Raw genomic sequence first — 21,280 nt, 5'->3', positions numbered from 1 at the left:
TGGCTGGACGTAGGGGAGAGTCTGTTTGCTCTTCTCTGGCTGGACGTAGGGGAGAGTCTGCTTGCTCTTCAGAAGTTTGCTGGACCTTCACTTGAAGGTTATGATTTTCCTCTTTCAAACAGCTTTTTAAATCATGAAGATTTCCCAGGATTTCCCTCTGAGCACTGCTCCTTTTCTTCTTTTGTGTTCTCACTGCACATATAAGACTCTGAACTTCACCGTTCAGACTGTCACTCTTTGTGGGGTCCTGGTCCTTCCTTGATTCAAGGTGGGCCAACTCTGCAGTGAAGGTCTCTGTCTCCTGAGATGCAGTAGAAACTCGTCTCCTCAAACATCCATTTTCTGCCTCTCTCTACTCACTCTGGGACCTCAGCTGTTCAAGAGTCGCCTTCTTCTCAGTGAGTTCTTGTCTCATTTTTTTCTTCTCTGCTTGGATGGAGTTGAGCTCACACTTGAGGTCACACTTCTCCTTGTAAACCATCTTCACCTGAAGCTGAAGATTGTGGAGTTGTGTGTTCAGGTCTCTGATCTTAGTCTGGTTCTCCTCTCTCACAGATTCAAGGTTGCCCACCATGGCAGACATGTTCTCTACCAGCTGATATGCAATAATCTTCTCTTGTCCAAGACTAGAAACCTGTCCCCACAAATTCTGGTTTTCTGTCCATCTCTTGTCACACAGAGACTGAAGCTGATCAAGTGCACTTTTCTTCTCTGTCAGGTCTTCCTCAAGACATTTCATCTCCACCTGTTCACTCTCCCTCAGAGACTGAACCTGGGTCAGCTCTTTTCTGAGCTCATTGTTCTCTCCATCAACCTTCCTCCCCTCACACTGAAGACTGTGGACTGTTGCGTTCAGATCTTCTATCTGAGTCTGGTTCTTGTCCTGGACCGTTTGGAGGTTGGCCACCACAGCAGTGAGGTTCTGGAGCTCCTGGATTGCTCTTTTATTCTCATGTTCAAGAGTAGAAACTTGTTCCCTCAAATTCAGGTTTTCTGCCTCTGTGTTGTCACACAGAGACTGAAGCTGCTCAAGGGCAGCTTTCTTCTCAGTCAGGTCCTCCTGCTCTGTCAGCCTGAGAGATGGAGGAGCAGGATCACATTGACCAGGATCATTCAGTGGATAAATCCAGCTCCTACTGAGATCCACCAGATCTCTGAATGCTCCAACTACACAATCCAATGGAGTCATAGCCTGTTCTGGGTTGATCTGAAGATCTTGAGCCAGACTAAATCTCCTGGAACTGTCAAGTCTTTAAAGACCAAAACTGCCCCATAAAAGTGGAGTCTGGATTCTTTTCTAGAATGAGACGGCAATGACAGTCCTGCAGAGTGACATCACTGATATGACTGGATGACTTCAGTCACGTGACTGGATGACTTCAGTCACATGACTGGAGGACAGTGTAGATACCAATGTAGAGGTTGGGGAAATAGTCTCTGAGAATCCAGCTTGAAGCCACGCCCTCCTTGTTCTTCAAAAACCCAAACAGCGACCATCAGTCTCCCTCCAATCCTGTACTTGGGTTCAGTGTTGCTGTTCCATTTTGCAGCAGTAGGTGTCACTGTGATACCAGGTTCAGTTCAAGATTCCCAACTCCAGCTCATATTGGTGACCTCAGTACCAGGGTAAAATGGTGCTTCAGTGGATCATGTGATCAACTCATGTCTGTCCTCACTGCTCCACAGGTCTGTCAAATGTTCTGTAAAATACTTGGACCCAGCAGAGCTGCTAGATTAGGAGTTGATGGAGTCGTTGCAGATACCAGGGTCCAAAGTCCAGCTTGAACCTGGTTTGTGCAGCTCTTTGTCAAGCTAGCAGCCATTCTTTTCACTGCCAAGCTAAAGTGACTTCTGTCAACAAAGGTCAACATACAAAAGGATATTTCTACTGGCAGTTCAAGATTTTGATCAAACTCCTTTTTCAGAGCTGGAACCTTCCTCTTGTGTCAGCTTTCTGTTCCCATCTCTATGGTAACGGTCAGTTTTGACCCACGTCTTCAATCAGCTGTCAAATAAACTAAAACAATTTTCTATCCTCCAAGTTGTTTCCATCTCTTGGTGACCTTGTTAGGCTTCCTTATGCATGGAAATATTGGTTTGAAGATTTAGTTGTTGGCCTCTGGACCTTTTTTTAGTCACTAAACCCTCGATTTCAGTTAAAAAATGGTAAAATGAACCTCAAGAAAATCCTAGAAATGAACCAAAGGTTGTTGTGTTTCCTGACCGTTACTGAGGGTGTTAGAACACATCTCTGACATGGACTGGTTTGATTTAGTATTCATTTTAATATCATTAACTATTGGAACATCAATGGTGTTATGGGTCAGTTTCGACCCTCATATATTTACTTCAAGAAAAAGAGAAAGAAGTCTCTTTTTCAGCAACAGAACTTTAATACAAACACAAAATGAAAAGCAGAACAAGCCAGAACCCAAAATATGGATTTGGAAGGTCAACAAACAACAACCAGTCAAGCAAACCAAACCAACAGAAACCACTTACTGGTTCAAAACCAGTAAAAAACAAAAACAGAGGAAAAGTCTCTGTGTGTAAGAACATGCATGTATGTGTGTGTGTGTGTGTGTGTGTGTGTGTGTGTGTGTGTGTGTGTGTGTGTGTGTGTGTGTGTGTGTGTCAAATACTGACCCACTTCTTTTGCCAACATGAGCCCACAGTGGTGGTGTCTCCAAAGAGGTGGAGCTCTGTCCTTCACCTGCTAGGTTCCAGCAGGCAGCTCAGGTCTAGTTTTCTTCACTGAGCCACCATGATGAGTTCCCTCTGAGAAGTTCTTGTCCAATGTCCCCAGTCTGAGACCCCAGCTCCACCCCATGGACAGCCTCCTGGATGATGTCCTCAAGCAGCATCCCTGTTTGTCTCCTGGCTGCAGCTGGATGCCCTCAAAACCCTTAGACAGAGACAACCAGCACTGGCATCATTTTAATGCCACTGTTCAACACTGAATCTGCTGGTTTCCTGTTTTTAGGAGCTGATGGGAGCTGCACAGAGAAGCTCTTTGAGACAGGAACCATTCAGAGCTCCACCCTGCTTCTTCCAGCAGGATCCACAGATCCACCAACACACCAGCTGCCTGATGTCCATAGCCTATGCCAGTATCTTCAGGCGAGAGGCAGGGTTCACCCTGGACAGGTCACCAGTCCATCACAGGTCCAACACATAGAGACAGACAACCATTCGCTCTCACAGTCACACCTACAGTCAATTTAGAGTCTGGATTAACCTGGTCCCCTCTTGATGTCTTTGGACTGTGGGAGGAAGCTGGAGTACCAGAGAGAACCCACACAGGAACAGGAGAACATGGAGACTCACACAGAGAGATCCTGTGCTGGAGCCGGGACTGGAACCAGGAACCTTCTTGCTGTGAGGAGACAGTGCTGACCACTGCACCACCGTGCAGCCCTGGATGGGACACATTCCCATGAAAATGCTGCTTTTATTGTGAGGCTTGGCCTCCAAATAGTCCACACATTCAACTCTGATGTCATCAGATCAGAAGGTGGCAGTGTTGTGTCTGTTTGTGTGTCTCTGGTCCCTCTTCCTGCCTCTGCTGTCTTCTTTCAGGTCTTCTTGATGGTCCGGCTTCTTCTCCTCCATCGAGGGGTTGCTCTCACCGAGTGGAAGCCTTGTAAACCTGGTGATTCCAAGATGGCTGCTGCGTTCATTCCTCGTTACTGTTATGGTGTTGATTCACTCCACGCCCACATTGTTGTGCTGATTAGAGAAAAAGGTTATGTTTCCATCCAAGTGTCCTGCACAACTCTCAGCTAGTAACTTAACATAAGAGGTAACTTGGTGTGCAGAGTAGAAAATACTTGAAGTGAGAAAATACTTGAAGTGGGAAGACTGAGAATACTACAATATGTGAGCCTGTGTACTTGAGCTTTGGCCTTGTTTCAGTGTCAGGAACCAATCAGAGCAGCCTCCTCCTGACTAAACAGCTCTACTCATCAAGCCCCTGACCCCAGACTCTTCTTGGTGAACTGATCAGAGATCAGATCAGTAGAGAAGCAGTGACACAAAGGGAAACTTCCTCATTCCTGAACGCAGCTTCATCAAACAGAGCAATGCTAACTGTTCACCTGCAGTGTTGTTCAAGAGGGGTGGAGAGAGCAGGGAGGAAGAGAGGTGGAGAGAAGAGCACGGGGTCTCCATCCAGGGATCTGCTGTTATTTTCTCAGCCCCCCTTCTCCCTTCCTTCCTGCTCACACACTTTGTCACGTGGACACGTGCTATTTGTAAATGGAAAGCTGCCAGAGTTCAAAAGGGCTGAGTTTTCTCTCCAGTTTGACGGCCAAATTTGGTCAAATAATTGGAGATGAAGAGGAAGAGAGCTTTGTATCGTCCACGTTTGTGAGGAAGATCTTTTCATGCCATCACAGAGGAATCGCTCTCTTGATTTCTTTTGTTTTTGAAAGAAAGATATGGTCAGTTCCAAAAATTGGATCATTGTGATTGACAGGACCAGGCTCAGACACAGGACAGAAGCAGGGTTCACGGCAAGGGACGTTGATGTTCTTGTACTCCGAGCAGAGAAACCAAACGGCTGCAAACGTATCCACTAAATCTAGACTATCGGATAAAACTTTCAAAAACTCTCAGAGGCCGAAGAACACAAGACAGGCACGGCTGCATTAACAAGGTAGAGGCTGTGGCAGGAACTGTGCATCAACGGGCTGGAGTGAGCACACAAGGACGAGACAGGAGTGAAGGGTGGATGAGGCGTCATGAAGCCTGTGGACGCCATGACACTGTGTTACTGTCACTGAATACTGACACCTGCTGGACTGTAAACTTCCCTGCAGGCTTGACCGACTGAACTGACACTGATTTGATGACCCGTGAACACAATGAGATCATTGAAGTCTGCGTTCATACTGGATCGTTCCATGTCTTTGAACAATGGGACCATGATGTGAAAGTCTCAGTGAAAGTGATGGGAATGAGGACGCTTGTGGGCTTTGATTTTACAATTTTTTATTAAAAAAAAGTTTTACCAACGTTTTCAAATCAAGTCTGTTGGGTTTCTTGAAGCGATTTCTCCTGCCGTGGAGCTCCAACAGACGCGCGAACCAGAGGGAGGAAACCACGGCGTTTCACTGCTTTACATTTAGAATCTCACGCCAAGCCGGAGAAGCAGGTCCTGAATCAGTCACGTGGTCACTGCCGGCTGAAGAGGCTTCGGACGTCACCACATACGTCATCAATACGCGCTTCACAAAACGAGAAGAAGACGCGGGAAGCTTTGAACACCACAAGGAAAGAAGGAGAAGTCCGTGAAGCCCCGGCCTCGGTCTTTGTCTCCTGAAGGCTGAGTGGCGCCGGTAGAACCTCAACATGTGCGCCGCGCAGCTGCTGCGGGTGTCGGTCCAGGAGCGGATCCTCGCCGCCGCTGAAGACTTCCTGCTGCAGCTGGGAGAAGGAGACTCAGCGGCTGGAGTCCCGGTGCTGAGAGCGCTGCTCACCGAGCGGCTGGCGGCGGCCGCGGAGCAGATCGTGGCTCTGCTGGAGGAAACCGTGGCGGAGTACAAGCGGGAGAACCGCCGGCAGAGGTTGCTGCTCGATGCCGTGCTGAAGCCCCGAGTCAGGCTGGACAGAGCAGGTGAGTCCCCGCAGGGACCTGCTGCATCGTTCCCAACATAAAGGGAGGTTTTAGTAGCTCAGGAAACAAAGTCCAGGAATTCTAGCTGGAGCTTCATCAGACCAAGTGGTCCAGACCAGCTGGAAAAACCCCTGAGACAAAGTCAAAGAGCAGGCAGCACAATGTTGGTGGGACTCAGTCAGCGCACACACACACACACACACACACTCACCTCAGCAGTCTCTCTGTCTCCTGCAGCAAGTCACATGATATGCAAATGAGTCCCGTCAGAATTCACTAAAGTTACAGCAGCTTTAGTGGACAAACTACAAAGGTAGAACTCCTGGAGACACCAGTGAAGCTCTGTTGATCATTTTAATGCAGTTTCAGTCCAGATCCAGAGACCAGATCCAACTTTGCTCAGCTCCAACCCAGACTGTCACTGTCAGGATTGTTGTGTCAGAAAGAGGTGGAGGAGAGGAATCAGTGATGGAGACTCAGGTATGGATGGAGAGCCTCTTGATTGACAGCAGCCCTGCTAACAACACAGTCAGAGATGTCTTCCAACGAGACAGAACACAGCTTTATACTGAAGACAGGCTGTGTGTGTGTGTGTGTGTGTGTGTGTGTGTGTGTGTGTGTGTGTGTGTGTGTGTGTGTGTGTGTGTGTGTGTGTTTGCCTTGATGATCTACCAGGAAGGGATGGTCATTCCCAGATTGTTCTTATCTTGGACCTTGGCTGACTGTACGTGGGTGTGCAGGGACGTGCTGGGCCCCTAATTCAGTCCAGGAAGTTCAACTACTGAGGCCCTCAGCCACGCGCCAGCGAGAGCATTTTAGGAGACTTGAGGTGTGAATCACTGTCAGTGGTCAATGTTAAGAACACTCCCATTGACAGGCATCAGTAGCATGTTACCATTGAACTGAACCAAGACAAGACCAAGCTGAGGGGACATTCACACTGTGTTGCTAACTACTGCTAACTGAGTCGTGTGTGACAGGCTGGCCCAGCATGCTGTGCATGTTGGTGTCCTTGTGTCGTTCTTCTGTAGGCTGCTACGGTGCTACCTTGTTAAAAGATGATCCTGTAGACTGGAAATTATATCAGCCCATTAAAAACAACCTTTTTTTCTCCCCTGCCTGGTTGGCCTGGGCTGGACCGGCCATTAGGGAATCATTCCACTTCTCCCAGTGGCCAGCACCTCCCTGGCTGTGAGTGTAGGTGGGCTGACATGTTTAGCATCGGTACAGGTTCCCTCTGGTTCTAGGGACTGAACTCTCTTTCTCCTACAGGGTCTCATTCTAGAAATGAACATTCTGACTAGCAGATGTGATCATGAATGGACAAAACCATTCAGCAGAGGGGACCTATGACCTTTGACCTGGGTGACCCAACGTTGATCCAAACATCTGAAGCCAGCGTTTCTGTTCCCAGTTTGCTGACTGGTCGTCAGTAGCAGGACGTCTCTTTTCATTGAGTTGATTTCTGTTTCTGTCTGTTGCTCCGCTGTTTCAGAGTCAAATGAAGAGATTTCTGATGTTGCTGTTTGTGTCCTGCAGATGTGGAGCAGCTGCTGGTGATTAAAGAAGAGGTTCCCCCTGAGCTGCAGGACCCAGAGCCCCCCCACATTAAAGAGGAGTGGGAGGAGCTCTGGACCAGTGAGGAGGGAGGGCAGCTTCAAGGACAGGAGGAGGCTGATATCACCACGTTCCCCTTCACTCTGGTCCCTGTGAAGAGTGAAGGAGACGAAGAGAAACCTCAGTTCCCACAGCTTCACCAGAGTCTAACTGAGGAGAACTTGAAAGAAGAGTCTCTGAGCAGCAGCCCAGTTCATCCTCTGAAAACAGAAGCTGATGGAGAAGAGTGTGGAGGACCAGAACCACAACCAGAACCAGCCAGCAAGGTAGATCCAGATCCACTTGTACAACCCCAGACTGAAGACCAGATGTCAGACTCTTCTGAAGCTGAGCCTGAAGTCAGTGAGGATGATTGGGTCAGACCTGATAACACGGCCACCTCTGAGCACAAGGAACCCTTTGGCTCAAGGAGGAATTTGCTTCAGAAACTGAGCCTAGGACAGGAAGTGACTCATTGCAGCTCAAAAGAGCAAAAAGTAAAGACTGAAAGAGAATCAGAGATCATCAGGAACGTGAACTTTGGTCCTTCTGAATCTGAGACAGAAGTCAGGAAGGATGAGCGTCCCTTTAGGTGCTCAACATGCAGTAAAGGTTTTAGAAACAGAAGGAGTTTGGATAAACACATGAGAACACACACTGGGGAGAAACCGTTCCCATGCTCAGTTTGTGGAGGAAGGTTTTCAGAAAAGGGATATCTGAAAAGACACATGAGAACACACACAGGGGAGAAACCATTCTCCTGCTCAGTTTGTGGCACAACATTTTCAGAAAAGGGGCATCTGAAAAGACACATGAGAACGCACACTGGGGAGAAACCATTCCCATGCTCAGTTTGTGGCACAAGATTCTCAGTTAAGGAACATCTAGAATCACACATGAGAATGCACACAGGGGAGAAACCATATCCCTGCTCAGTGTGTGGCACAAGATTTTCAGAAAGGGGGCATCTGAAAAGACACATGAGAACACACACTGGGGAGAAACCATATCCCTGTTCAGTTTGTTGCAAAAGATTCTCAGTTAAGGGAGATCTGAAAACACACATGAGAACACACACTGGGGAGAAACCATTTCCCTGCTCAGTTTGTGGCAGAAAGTTTTCAGAAAAGGGATATCTGAATAGACACATGAGAACACACACTGGGGAGAAACCATTCCCCTGCTCCGTTTGTGGCACAAGATTTTCAGAAAAGGGGCATCTGAAAAGACACATGAGAACTCACACTGGGGAGAAACCATATCCCTGCTCACTTTGTGGCAAAAGATTCTCAGTTCAGGGAGATCTGAAAACACACACGAGAACTCATACTGGGGAGAAACCATTCCCCTGCTCAGTTTGTGGTAAAAGATTCTCAGAAAAGGGACATCTGAAAAGACACATGAGAACGCACACTGGGAAGAAACCACCTTTGCAAGACGTGGCTTTGAAGCGTGACAAGAGTGGGAGACGCAGGTTGACGGCCAAAAAATAAATTTATTTCATGAAAAAACACAACCATGAACCAAAATTGAACTCAGACAACAATGTGATGTGAACATCAGTCCAGTTGGTGGTGTGGGTTCATGTGTGCATGTGTGTAAGGGAGGTGGAAAGAAGAGATGTTGTCTGCTGAAAGTCGAAGTCATAATGGATGAGGAGGAAGAGAGGCTCCCGGCCAGCAAGGCGGGTTCTGTATGTAGAGAGCACCGGGCCCAGGAGCTTCAACTAGGAGGAACGAACGGCCCCCCACCCTCCAGATACCTGCTGCAACACAAGGAACAGCATGAAAGGCACCAGCCACGGGACCTTTATACCCCCCCCCCCCCCCACACACACACACACACACACACACCCTCAAGAAAGAGGTCCGGAAGCAAGTCACGGCACCTGAAAGTACCTGAAATGCATTTTTTTTAAAAGCCAAAATGATAATGATCCAAACCCCCTCAAACCATGTACATCACCCATTGTTCTGTACAGATGAGGTAAACCTATCAGGAGGTGAACCAGTGGCTGCTCCGGTGGTCCAGCATCTCTTGTCCCAAGGTACCGCATTGACCGGTGCACCCAGAAAGCAATGATGTAGGAGGCTAGGAAAAGACAAGAGGAGAACCAGAGAGAGGAAAACAGTTCACTGTCAATTTCCACACTGAAGGAACTCTAGACAACGCGTCCACCACCACTTTGTTGGTCCCCTTCACACAGGAACTATCCAGTGTGACTGCAGGAACAGAGACAAAGAGAGGAGAAAACACAGCAGGAAAGAAACAGGATGAAGCTGAAATCATGGAGCCACCATTGGACAGGAGGGTGTGAGGGCTGATCTGATTTCTCTGAGGTCACCATCAAAGATCCACTTGGCACCAAGTACTGATCTTTATATTGATGTATTGATCCCTGATCAAACACTGAATTGTCTTTGAGATGTGTGAAAATAAATGAGTGGGCGGAGTCTCTGATATCAGTGATGTCATCCAGCTGATGGAGACATATGTGACATCAGCTGGAGCCTCTGGTGAAGTACCTTTAGTAGTAGTACACATGCAGTACACGCTCAGGACCGGCTCCTACACTTCCTACTACGCTCAGGCAGGGTGCTGTGCTGCTGGGCACCACTCAAACAAATACATGGTTCCTATGGGAGGAATTGGTTGGATTTCCGGTGGATCAGCACCAGGACTGAAGTTGGTCCCTGACCGTCCTGGAGGGGCGGCTGTAACATAGGATGAGTTTTCACAGTGAAGGTCTTCTTCTTCTACAGCTGAATTAAAGTGTAAACAGTCGTCTACACACCTTTTAACTGTCCTTATAAACTTGTCTTTTAATAAACTTTCTGTTCTCTTTTAAAGTCATCAGTGCTTTTGTTTCCATGTAGAGGCTCTACTTGATCACCACCCTTGTGTTTGACTATTTGGAGTGGATGTTCTCTACTAGGAGTGCCACGATAGGTCGTGCTAGAGCTGTAAAACTGTTTTGCGATAACTGATAGGTCATTTTTCTAGTCATACAATCAAGGGCACATTTCAATCTCTGAAAAAGCCATTCTTCTCTTCTTGACTGTAGTCATTTATTTTCAACACAAGATGGCGCTCTGAACTATGTAGTGGTCTGCACTCTGACCCGCGTCAGTCACCCCTCCCTTCCTGTTAATTTGTTGACATTTCAGAGCGAGCACATGGAAGATGGACACTAATTCAGACAACATTGAAATCGAAGATGTCCCCATTTCTTTTAAATCCCTTGTATGGCACCATTTCGGTTTCCCAGTTGAGAAGAAAAATGGAGAACGAGTTGCAGACAAAACAGCAACGATCTGCAAACTTTGCAAGACGATTTGTCGTACACCCTTTCTAACACGTCCAACATGCAGTCATATGCAGCTCCACCACAGAGAAATTAAATTAGCGCCTGCTACTGCAAACAGAGAATCACTCCCCAAAGGCCAGACGACGCTGACAACCAGATTTGCCCCTCAACTTCCACCATCAAGTCCAAGAGCGATGGCAATTACACGGGATATTGGCTACATGATCGCATATGGTAAGAGACCATTTTCTATTGTGGAAGATCCGTCGGTCAGGCGTTTACTCAGGAGGATGGACCTGAAATACACTGTCCCATTACGTACGCATTTTAGCACTAAAGTAGTCCCTAAAATCTATGAAGAGACGAAGGCCAGAGTCAAACAGTCCCTTCAAGAGACAAAAAGCATCACGATTGCAACGGACGGCTGGACTTCAAGAAGCACAAAGAGCTACATCACAATCACAGCACACGGTATCAACAACGACTGGGAAATGGAAAATGTGCTCCAAACGCGTCCCATCTCCGAGTCCCACACAGGTAGGGCTGATGCAGTACTGCTGGTTAATGCAGATTATTCTTGTTTTGTGAAAATTGCTTTGTGAAGCACTTTGTCACTTTTTCCTTGAGAGATTTAAATAATAAACGTACGTATTTACTGATCGGTGTCAACATTGCAGACGTCCTGTGGAAAGCCCTTGCTGAATGGGAACTTCAGAGGGCAAACCATGTGATCGCAATCGTCACTGACAACGCTCGCAATATGGATGTGGCTGTGCGCGAGGCGGGCTTCGAGCTCCACATCAAGTGCTTTGCACATAGCGCCAATCTGGCATCTCAAGCTGGCCTTCGTGTTGGGCCCATCAGCCGTTTACTCGGGAGAGTGAGGCGCGTGAGTACTTTTTTCCACAAGAGTCCCCCTGCTGAGGCCGTGTTGGAGTCCAAACAGAAGCAGTTACAGCTGCCATCGCGCAAGCTGATCACGGATGTACCAACTCGGTGGAACTCCAACCTGGACATATTGGAAAGATATCTGGAGCAGCAAGCCACCATCGGAGCAACTCTCACCAGCCCTGAGATCAAACGCAACGCCCGGGACGTCAATACCCTGGACAGAAGAGACTTCTCACTTGCTGAAGACCTGGTGAAACTCCTCCAACCCCTCAAAACTGCTACTGTGGTCATGTGTGACGAGAAGGCTCCCACCGTGTCTCTTATTGTGCCACTCAAAAGCATGATCGAACAGGTAGGCCTAATTTAAATGAATACTACCACTGCTTTTTATATTGTTCTTTACCTGTTTTCCCTGTTCTTATTTTTGCTTCGTCTGTTTCAATACTTTGTGTTCATATTGTAAGTGCTACAACTAAAGCAAATTGTTATTTATTGTTTTTCTAACAGAGCATGGCGCCACACCCAGATGATTCCCCTGCCATAGCTGAAACAAAGAGAGAAATCCTCAACAATATCTCAGAAAGATACAGTGGGGATGTGTATGACCGTCTGCTGGAGTGCACAGCGCTGGACCCCAGGTTTCGGGGTCTACCTCAGCTAAACCACGACCAGCGTGAGGCTGTCTTCCTCAGGATCCAGGAAACAGTAAATCTGGTAGGCCCATGTCTTTCTTCTTTTCATCTTCCACAATTCCTTTGTTGGTTAATTGTGTGTGTGTGTGTGTGTGTGTGTGTGTGTGTGTGTGTGTGTGTGTGTGTGTGTGTGTGTGTGTGTGTTTTGAGACAGTTTCAGAGTAAATGTGTGTTGAGGAGGGGGGCTTTGTTGCTTGTCTAAAGGAAGGATCATGCACTGATGCCAGTCTTTCTACTCTTAGACCACAGATGAGGAGACTAATGCCAGGGGAGCAGCCGGTGAAGATCCGCCAGATGAAGGACAGGGGGCTGGGCTGCAACTGGAAGAGCCTGCTTCCAAGAAGACAGCACTTGAAGATCTACTTGGGGACTCATTTTCTGCTGTGCCAGAAGAACTGTTCAGAGAGAGTAGTGAGAGAGATTGGCATGTACAGAAGAGAGGCATCCATCCCACTCACCAGTTGCCCCTTGAAGTGGTGGAAAGAGAACTGTTTTCAGTGTCCTTTGCTGTCTCGTCTTGCGAAAGCTTATCTTTCCATCCCTGCTACCTCAGTTCCAAGTGAACGTGTATTTTCTACTGCAGGGGACATCGTTACTGCCCAAAGATCCCAACTGCTGCCAGAAAATGTGGACATGCTAGTATTCCTCAAGAAGAATGTGGTCCTCCCTCCTGACGAGGCTGGGGCATGTGGCTTGATACCCTTAGCTCTGTGATGAGCTTTAACAAAGCCTACTGATAATAAGTGATCATTGATCATTGATCAGCCTACTGCTAATTGATATGTTGGCATTTTGAGTTTTGGACGTTTCATAGTAACAGTTAATTTATTTTTTGTTGTACTTGTTCAATTTCTGGAAGACACACTATTCAGCTGAGTTTGTAGCAAAATAATTTTACTTTTAAGGAAAGAAGAAACTGATGATGCATGCTTTTAGTTAAGTTTGTGAACTACTTGTGTCAAGTTTATTCATAATGGTTGGTCAGGCTTGCCTGTTACATAAAGTGTAACTAAATAGAAAAATATGGCAAAAGCACTTTTGTTTAATATTTTGTCATCAAATCCTGATGAATCTCTGGTGGAAGTAATGACCTGGTTCTCTCTGTGTTAGAAATTCATGGTACCTGCTAAAAATCCTACACTTGTACTTTAATGCGACTGATCGCTCATGGAAACCCTTAAATGGCAGCTCAACACTGGGAATGGGAAAAGATTTGCTTTCAAAGCAACTTGTGATGTGTTTGAGTTCTGGAGCATCTCAACATTTCAGAAATGAAGGTGGAGATTAGTAGTCAGTATGTTTTTTTATGTCAGTTTGTTTCATAAATGAACCAGTCAGAGCCCTGAACTTAGAGAAGAACCTGAAAGGTCCTTGTTCTTCATGTGTTTTTCCATGATGGGCCTGTTTTCCTGCAGTTGAATGCACATTTATCAACACTAAATGGACTGTAATTTCATCAGTTTGGACTGTGAAAGCTGCTGTGTATTTCTACAGTTTCTTCCATGTAATTTTGAGGAACAGTTTATTACTGTAATTTGACGGTACCGTCTGGAAACTCTGCTGCCAGACTTTTTACCGTTTTTTTTACAGTGCAGGCATCGATTCAACCTTCTTCCTCAAGTAAAGTACAGGCACTTCAGTGTACTTGTACATCTTCAGTATTGTCTTTTGTTCCTTTGCAGTGTTTGCTGCTTCAGTTTCATCCATGGTTCAACGTTCACATGGCACATTAAATCAGAAAATCCAGCCACATGAGACACTTGACAGGTGTTGATGTGGACTGAAGTGTCAGCAGACCTCTGGTCAGGGCGGCCACCTGCTGGTTTGGTGCCATGAAAAGAGGCCAGGCAGGGTTATGAGTATGATTTATGTATGACACATATAGGAGGACAGAGAGGAGGAGAGAGAAGCCCAGAAATTTGCTTCATGTGGGCATTAAAGGACAGATCCTGATCAAAGAGAACTCCTAGGTTCCTTAGGGTGGTGCTGGGGGCCAAGGTGATACCTTCCAGGGTACCTGTCTCATTAGATAAACTTGTAAAGTGTCATGAGATAACTTCTGTTGGGATTTGGCACAGAATAAATAAAATTGACTTGACTTGACTTTGAAGTTAGAATTAAATTTAAATTAGAAAACTCTTCCCTCTTCAATCCTGTCCCTCAGTGTTGTAAACTGTTTCAAACAAATTCTACTGTTCAACAGTTCACGTGTTTCTAATGAAGCTGAATGTGCTCTCTTCTACTTTCCTCAATTGGGTTTCTTTCATGTCCTCCTGAGATCAAAGACAGAATTCTAGCTACTGTCAAAGCCCTGATGACATCATCAGGAATTCTGACCTGTCCAGGGTTCACCCTGAACCCACGCCTCCTCAGAGACTGGAGATCTGCTGACCCTGCCTCTTGCCCAATGTCACTTGGGATCGCCCCCCCCCCCCCCCCATGACCCTTAAAGGATAAGAATAGAAAGTGGATGGAGGGATGGACTCAACACTGAAATCAGCTGATCTGATCCACATTCTAATGTTTCCTGTCCCTCTTTAGGAGTCAGTGAGAATAGTAGTGTATATAATAATATATATCCAACCTTGTAGTATCTTTCCAAAGCTTTTAGTATTTCTTCTTGTTTCTACTTGTAGTTTTAGTGTCTGGATCTTTTCTTTTGATGTCCTGCTGTCTGCTCTTTGCTTTTGGAGCTTCCTTCAACAACTACCAGGCCTCCTGGGTACTGTAGGAAACATGGTCAAGTTCTTCTGACTTCTCCAGGAACGTCCTGCTCACATTGGTCTGTCTTCATTTTGACTCCTCCCACTGCCACAATGACCAGCCTTTATACTCTTGGTGACTGGGGCCCTGGTTGCTGCAGGCCTCAACACCAGCCTGTGGTTGTGAGCAGGGCAGAACAGAACTGACAGTATCTCCCATGCAGGACCTGGGTCAGCACCTGGTGCCAGCTGGGGCACCGCTTTAACCTGGACCCCGAGAAGATCTTCTCCAGGAACTGGCCTTTTTCAGTCGAAACAGCGTGAAACTTCAAGTAAAGAATTAAAATTATTTAATTCACAATGAGGCCTTTGTCATAAAACAAAGGAACAACTGACTACCTCACCATTGACTTCACACTGACAACCAGGAGGTAACCTGGTAGTCAGAGCAGCAATGCTCAGGTCTGTGGACTCAGAGGAGGATTCTTCTTTTGGTCACAGGTTTGAAGACCTCAGTGGAAGAGAGAGGAGAGGCAGTTAGAGACCTGCCACACCTCTCCAGTGACCTGGGATATGATGGCAGTGGTGGGATTTGAACCCACGCCTCCTCAGAGGACTGGAGCCTTAATCCAGCACCTTAGACCACTCGGCCACACCACCTCACTGTGCTGTTCTCTGAGTTGGTCTGCTAAAGGCATGTTGAAGAGGAAGTAACAATGATATCAAACTTATTCTGAAGGGGGACCCCTTTCCTTCCACGGTCACAGGAAGTGACGACAGCGCTGCTAGAAGCAGGAAAGAAATGGTAAAAGGACTCAGTTTGTACAGAGCCTTTCTACCTCAGCAGCACTCAAGGAGCTGAACAATGTCCTCTCATTCACACACACTCACACACTGATGCTGAAAGCTGCCATGCAAGGAGCCAGCCTACTCATCAGAAGTATTTAGGGGTTCAGTATCTTACTCAAGGACACTTTGACATGGTCACTGGAGAAAGTGAGGATCAAACCAGCCACCCTTTGGTTGCCAGACGGCCACGCTAATCCTGAGTCATGTGACCTGGATAAGATGGTGAACTACAGCTGATCGCCACGCTAGCAAACCTCTTTTGTTTGGTTTGGTTGTTGTTTAGTGACTGTGGATGAATACACAGGAGAAGTTGAGCATAAATTTGTGTTCCCTGTTCACTTGAATATCTGCAGGAGTGTGAGGTGGAAATACTACTTGGAGGAGAATGAGAGTTCAGTCTCAGCGCTATGACCTGTGCTGACACTAAAACATGTCAGCCCACAGAACAAAGATGGCAGTCCTCTGGGAAAGCAGGTACACCACACATACATGAAGAAACCCTACAGGAAACAAATATCTCCAGATGCGATGGAGGAGCAAGTAGCCCTGTTCCAAGATGGCCGCCCTGTAGGCACGCTGCTGTTGCGAGCCTTAGCAGTCAATGCAGTATGAATAGATGTCTATGGATGGAATTCACTGCAAGAGCAGGCTAGCAAACATTTAATGAATGTAAAGAATCAGAAAGGCAATAACAATGACATCATCAATACAAAACCTTGTGTTACAAAGGTGAGGTGAACAATTTCAACAGTCAATCCCAAATTTAGGCCTGAAATTGGAAAATAATATTAGCTAGCTAGCTAACATGAGCTAGTTAATGTTAGCAAGCTGGCAAGATTTAGCACCATCAACTAGTTAAACAAGGTCAACAGCTGTTATGATGATGGTCACATGATTGAAAAGATTCAAATCAACTCTCTGTATCAATGTGAGATAGAGTGACATAAATGAATAGAACATTACTCACTGACTGAAAACTGAAAAAGCACCAGACTTTGGTCAACTTTTTTATTGACTTTTTATACTTCTTCCAATCAACACTGCCCAGACTTGATTTGTGGAAATAAGACTCACACATTCGACTGTCATGGAGGGAGCGCCACTGATGAAGTTTGGTCAGACGGTGCAGACACACTTGACCCCAGAGAGGTGAGCAGGTTTTGGACCAAGTTGGAACTTGTCAAGTATTTGAGACAGAAAATGACAGAAAGCTGAGGCTGTGTTCTGGTTCTGCTTGTTTCAGATTCATTCCCTCCCAGTAAGGTCTTATTTCCAGCTCTGCTCTCCCTCCACTACTGTTCAGTGTAGTATTTATTTTACTGACTACTTCATTGACAGGTGGTAAAAATGTCTGGTGTTTCCTGAACTTAACTGAGTGCTGCTCAGTAAAGTTGCCATGACTTGAGCTTCTCTTCCTGCTGGGTCCATTTCAACATTCTTATCCTTCCTATCACTGGAGATAAAGTATCAGTCAGGGCTGTACTTGATTAGTACTGCATATAGTACACATCAGTCACTGCCATTACACAGTGGAATGGTAGTTGAAGTACTGTTTAGCAGCAAGCTGAAAACTGTTGTGGTCTTTGACAGTTCTCTTGTTTGTGAATGAAAATCCTGTGAAGGAGAATCATGGAGACATCCTAAAAATGGCTGAGGTCTCTGAGCTGCAGCAGGTCTGAGCTGCTTTTGATGCCCAGATGATGAGGAGGCAGTGAATGGTGGGTTTGGTGGAGCTGGAAAAAGGCTGCAGGTCGTGACGGGTCTGCTGGTGTCAGGACTTCCTCTCCAGGTCTGAGGGCTCCCCCCTGCAGTTCCCACAAACACCACAACAGTCCTGGAACCCCTGCAGGTGGTGGAGTACCATGATGACCCTGATGCACCATCAGGGCATCAAAAACCAGTCCTGATGGTCAAAAAGGTCCCTCCACTCATCCAGGGTCAACTCTAGGAGAAGCTTCTGGAACAGATGAGCAAACACTCTCAAATATAAATCCTGATGTAAACACACTGGCAAACCAACTGAGGCAGGATGGCGCTACACTCCCCACCGTGAGGGGCAGTGTGGCAGACGATAGTGAGTGGTCACCTAGAAGTAGACCTGGTCCGACCCTTCTCCGTCCTTTCCGCTTCCTCTCCCTCCTTTACGGAGCCAACAGCCGTGTGTGGTGGCGTCTCGCTGGTCAGCAGATCAGTTACAAACAAAGGTATGCATGCTTGCTCTGCTCCATTCTTCAGTGTCATGGGCCCCCTGTTTACTCCAGTTTTGCTCCGTCCAGCGGTGTGGTGTTACCGGGAGCTGGGCTGTCTCCCTTGGGCCGGTGTGTGCATGGTGCGCTTTCTGTGGGTAAGACGCGTAGTTGTCTGCCTTTCATATCAAGCTGCCGATGGTCTGTGGTGTTCTGATTATCCTCTCCCGGCCATCGTTTGTGTAGTCTGGGCTGCGGGCTTCCTCCTCCTGCCTCGTCTGACGCCACGATTCTGCTCTCCGGTAGGAAATGTTTATTCTTAGCTTTTGTTATTCTGTAATGCCCTTCATCCACATTTTAATCAGGTTAACTTGTTTATTTTGCAGTGCGTAGCCGTCAATCGCTGCTGTGAGCCTCGCTGCTGTTTTGGTTCTTCTTCTTCTTCTTCTTCTCCTCTTCTTCAGTCTGGATTCTTGCTGATTCGACTCATAACGGCTCTGCTCCCAGTAACGGCAGTTAAAGCCGTGCACTATGGCCTTTATAAGAGCCTCAACGTGGGCCAAGAGAGGGCATCCCGACCCTCATCGGCGCTGAGCCATCCCCCTTGGAGCCTGGTTTTGATTAGAGGGGCAGACATTTCCTTAATTACTTGAGTTTATTCCTTTTCTATTTGTTATTTCTTTCTTTGAATTATTACTGTTAGTTTTTGTGGGTTACATTTGATTTATTGTTTAGAACCCTGATTATTATTATTATTATTATTATTATTATTAGTTCCTTTTGCTCCCCATTTTGATCATTTGGATTTAAAACAGTTTCTGTTGGGATATTTGGAGTAGTGATATTTGGTTCGTGTGTGAGGGTTGCCTTGATTTCATGTTTTTAATGGTGTTCTTTTCTTTGACAGGTGTTGAGGGCCCAGAGCGGCAGCGGTCCCCCTGGTGGTGGTTCCTTATTCATGATTATTTTTTGGTTTGCTGTGTCACGGCCGCAGTGTAGTTTTTTTGGATCCCTCCCTTTTCGTTACCGCTGTCATGGTAAGCCCCAGCCCTGTCCCCTGTTCCTTTCGGTAATTCCTCTTGCACTCCTTATTATATCCATTGGTATTCATTTAATCTGTTGCTCATTTTAAACTATTTTTCTAATAAAAGTATTTTATAATTGGAAATCACGATCCTTTCCTGTTGTATCTCTCGAACTGTGTGCCTTTGTTCAAGTGGAAGCCTGGTCATTTTGAAATTTTGTTTATATCCTGGGGTGAAAGCCCCCAGGTGGCGTTGTTGGCAACTGTTCTCCACCGCTCGCCTTGCCACACTACGAACCTCAAAATAATGCGACAGTGATGTCGTAAGATTTGCTAATAAACTCAAAATGATGCTAACAGTAATGGAGTGAAAGTTTCGAATAACCTCAAAGTGATGCTGACAGTCATGTAGTAAGAGTTGTTACAAACCTCCAAATAATGCGAAAGTGATGTAGTAAGAATTGCGAATGAACTCAAGATTATTTCTAACAGTAATGTAGTGATAGTTGCTAAGAAACTCAGTGATGCTTACAGTAATGTAGAAAGAGTTTCGAACAACCTCAAAGTGATGCTGACGGTCATTTAGTAAGAGTTGCTATGAACTCAATTTAATGCTACAGTGATGTCGTGAGATTTGCTCAACAACTCAAAATGATGCTAACAGTAATGTAGTGATAGTTGCTAAGAAACTCACTGATGCTTACAGTAATGTAGTAAGAGTTTCGAACAACCTCAAAGTGATGCTGACAGTCATTTAGTAAGAGTTGCTAATGAACTCAAAGTGATGCTGACAGTAATGTAGTAAGAGTTGCTACGAACCTTAAAATAATGCAACAGAAATGTAGAAAGAGTTGCAACGAACCTCAAAATAATGCGACAGTGATGTCGGAAGAATTGCTAAAGATCTCAAAATGATGCGACAGTGATGTCAGAAGAATTGGTAATGGTCTCAAAATGATGCTAAAAGTAATGTAGTGATAGTTGCTAATAAACTCAAAGTGATGCTGACAGTAATGTAGTAAGAGTTGCTACGAACCTCAATATAATGCGACAGTGATGTCGGAAGAATTTCTAATGAACTCAAAATGATGCTAACAGTAATGTAGTGGTAGTTGCTAATCAAGTCAGTGATGCATACAGTAATGTAGTAAGTGTTTCGAATAACCTCAAAGTGATGCTGACAGTCATGTAGTAAGAGTTGCTACGAACCTCAAAATAATGCGACAATAATGTAGTAAAAGTTGCTATGAACCTCAAAATATTGCGACAGTGATGTCGGAAGAATTGCTCATGAACTTAAAATGATGCTAACAGTAATGTAGTGGTAGTTGCTAATCAAGTCAGTGATGCTTACAGTAATGTAGTAAGTGTTTCGAACAACCTCAAAGTGATGCTGACAGTCATATAGTAAGAGTTGCAACGAACCTCAAAATAATGCGACAGTGATGTCGGAAGAATTGCTTAAGATCTCAAAATGATGCGACAGTGATGTCAGAAGAATCGCTAATGAACTCAAGATGATGCTAACAGTAATGAAGTGAAAGTTGCTAAGAAACTCAGTGATGCTCACAGGAATGTAGAAAGAGTTTCGAACAACCTCAAAGTGATGCTGACAGTCATTTAGTAAGAGTTGCTAATGAACTCAATTCAATGCTACAGTGATGTCGTGAGAATTGCTCATAAACTCAAAATGATGCTAACAGTAATGTAGTGATAGTTGCTAAAAAACTCAAAGTGATGCTGACAGTAATGTAGTAAGAGTTGCTACGAACCTTAAAATAATGCAACAATAATGTAGTAAGAGTTGCTACAAACCTCAAAATGATGTGACAGTGATGTCAGAAGAATTGCAAATGAACTCAAAATGATGCTAACAGTAATGTAGTGATAGTTGCTAATCAAGTCAGTGATGCTTACAGTAATGTAGTAAGTGTTTCGAATAACCTCAAAGTGATGCTGACAGTCATGTAATAAGAGTTGCTACGAACCTCAATATAATGCGACAGTAATGTAGTAAAAGTTGCTACGAACCTCAAAATATTGCAACAGTGATGTCGGAAGAATAGCTAATGAACTCAAAATGATGCTAACAGTAATGTAGTGATAGTTGCTAATCAACTCAGTGATGCTTACAGTAATGTAGTAAGTGTTTCGAATAACCTCAAAGTGATGGTGACAGTCATGTAATAAGAGTTGCTACGAAGCTCAAAATAATGCGACAGTGATGTCGGAAGAATTGCTAATGATCTCAAAATGATGCGACAGTGATGTAGTAAGAATTGCTAATGAACTCAAAATGATGCTAACAGGAATGGAATGAAACTTTCGAATAACCTCAAAGTGATTCTGACAGTCATGTCGTAAGTGTTGCTAAAAACCTCAAAATAATGCGACAGTAATGTAGTAAAAGTTGCTA

General features: G+C 45.5%; 1 protein-coding gene and 1 non-coding gene across 2 annotated transcripts in view; both read right to left on the bottom strand.

Annotated features, from left to right (window-relative positions):
* Positions 1-21,280, bottom strand: part of LOC147272180 (uncharacterized) — a 430,453-nt gene that overhangs the window by 287,982 nt on the left and 121,191 nt on the right. The gene's annotated exons all lie outside the window — the stretch shown is intronic.
* trnal-aag (transfer RNA leucine (anticodon AAG)) lies at positions 15,383-15,465 on the bottom strand. Its single transcript has one exon. It is a non-coding gene; the product is annotated as a tRNA-Leu (tRNA).

This window comes from Aulostomus chinensis, chromosome 1 (assembly GCF_037954235.1).
Source record: "Aulostomus chinensis isolate RoL2024-O1b breed Wild chromosome 1, RoL_Achi_v1.0, whole genome shotgun sequence".
NCBI classification, from domain to species: Eukaryota; Metazoa; Chordata; class Actinopteri; order Syngnathiformes; family Aulostomidae; genus Aulostomus; species Aulostomus chinensis.
The sequence above is the reverse complement of the archived record's forward strand: the minus strand, read 5'-3'. Positions and strand labels throughout refer to the sequence as shown.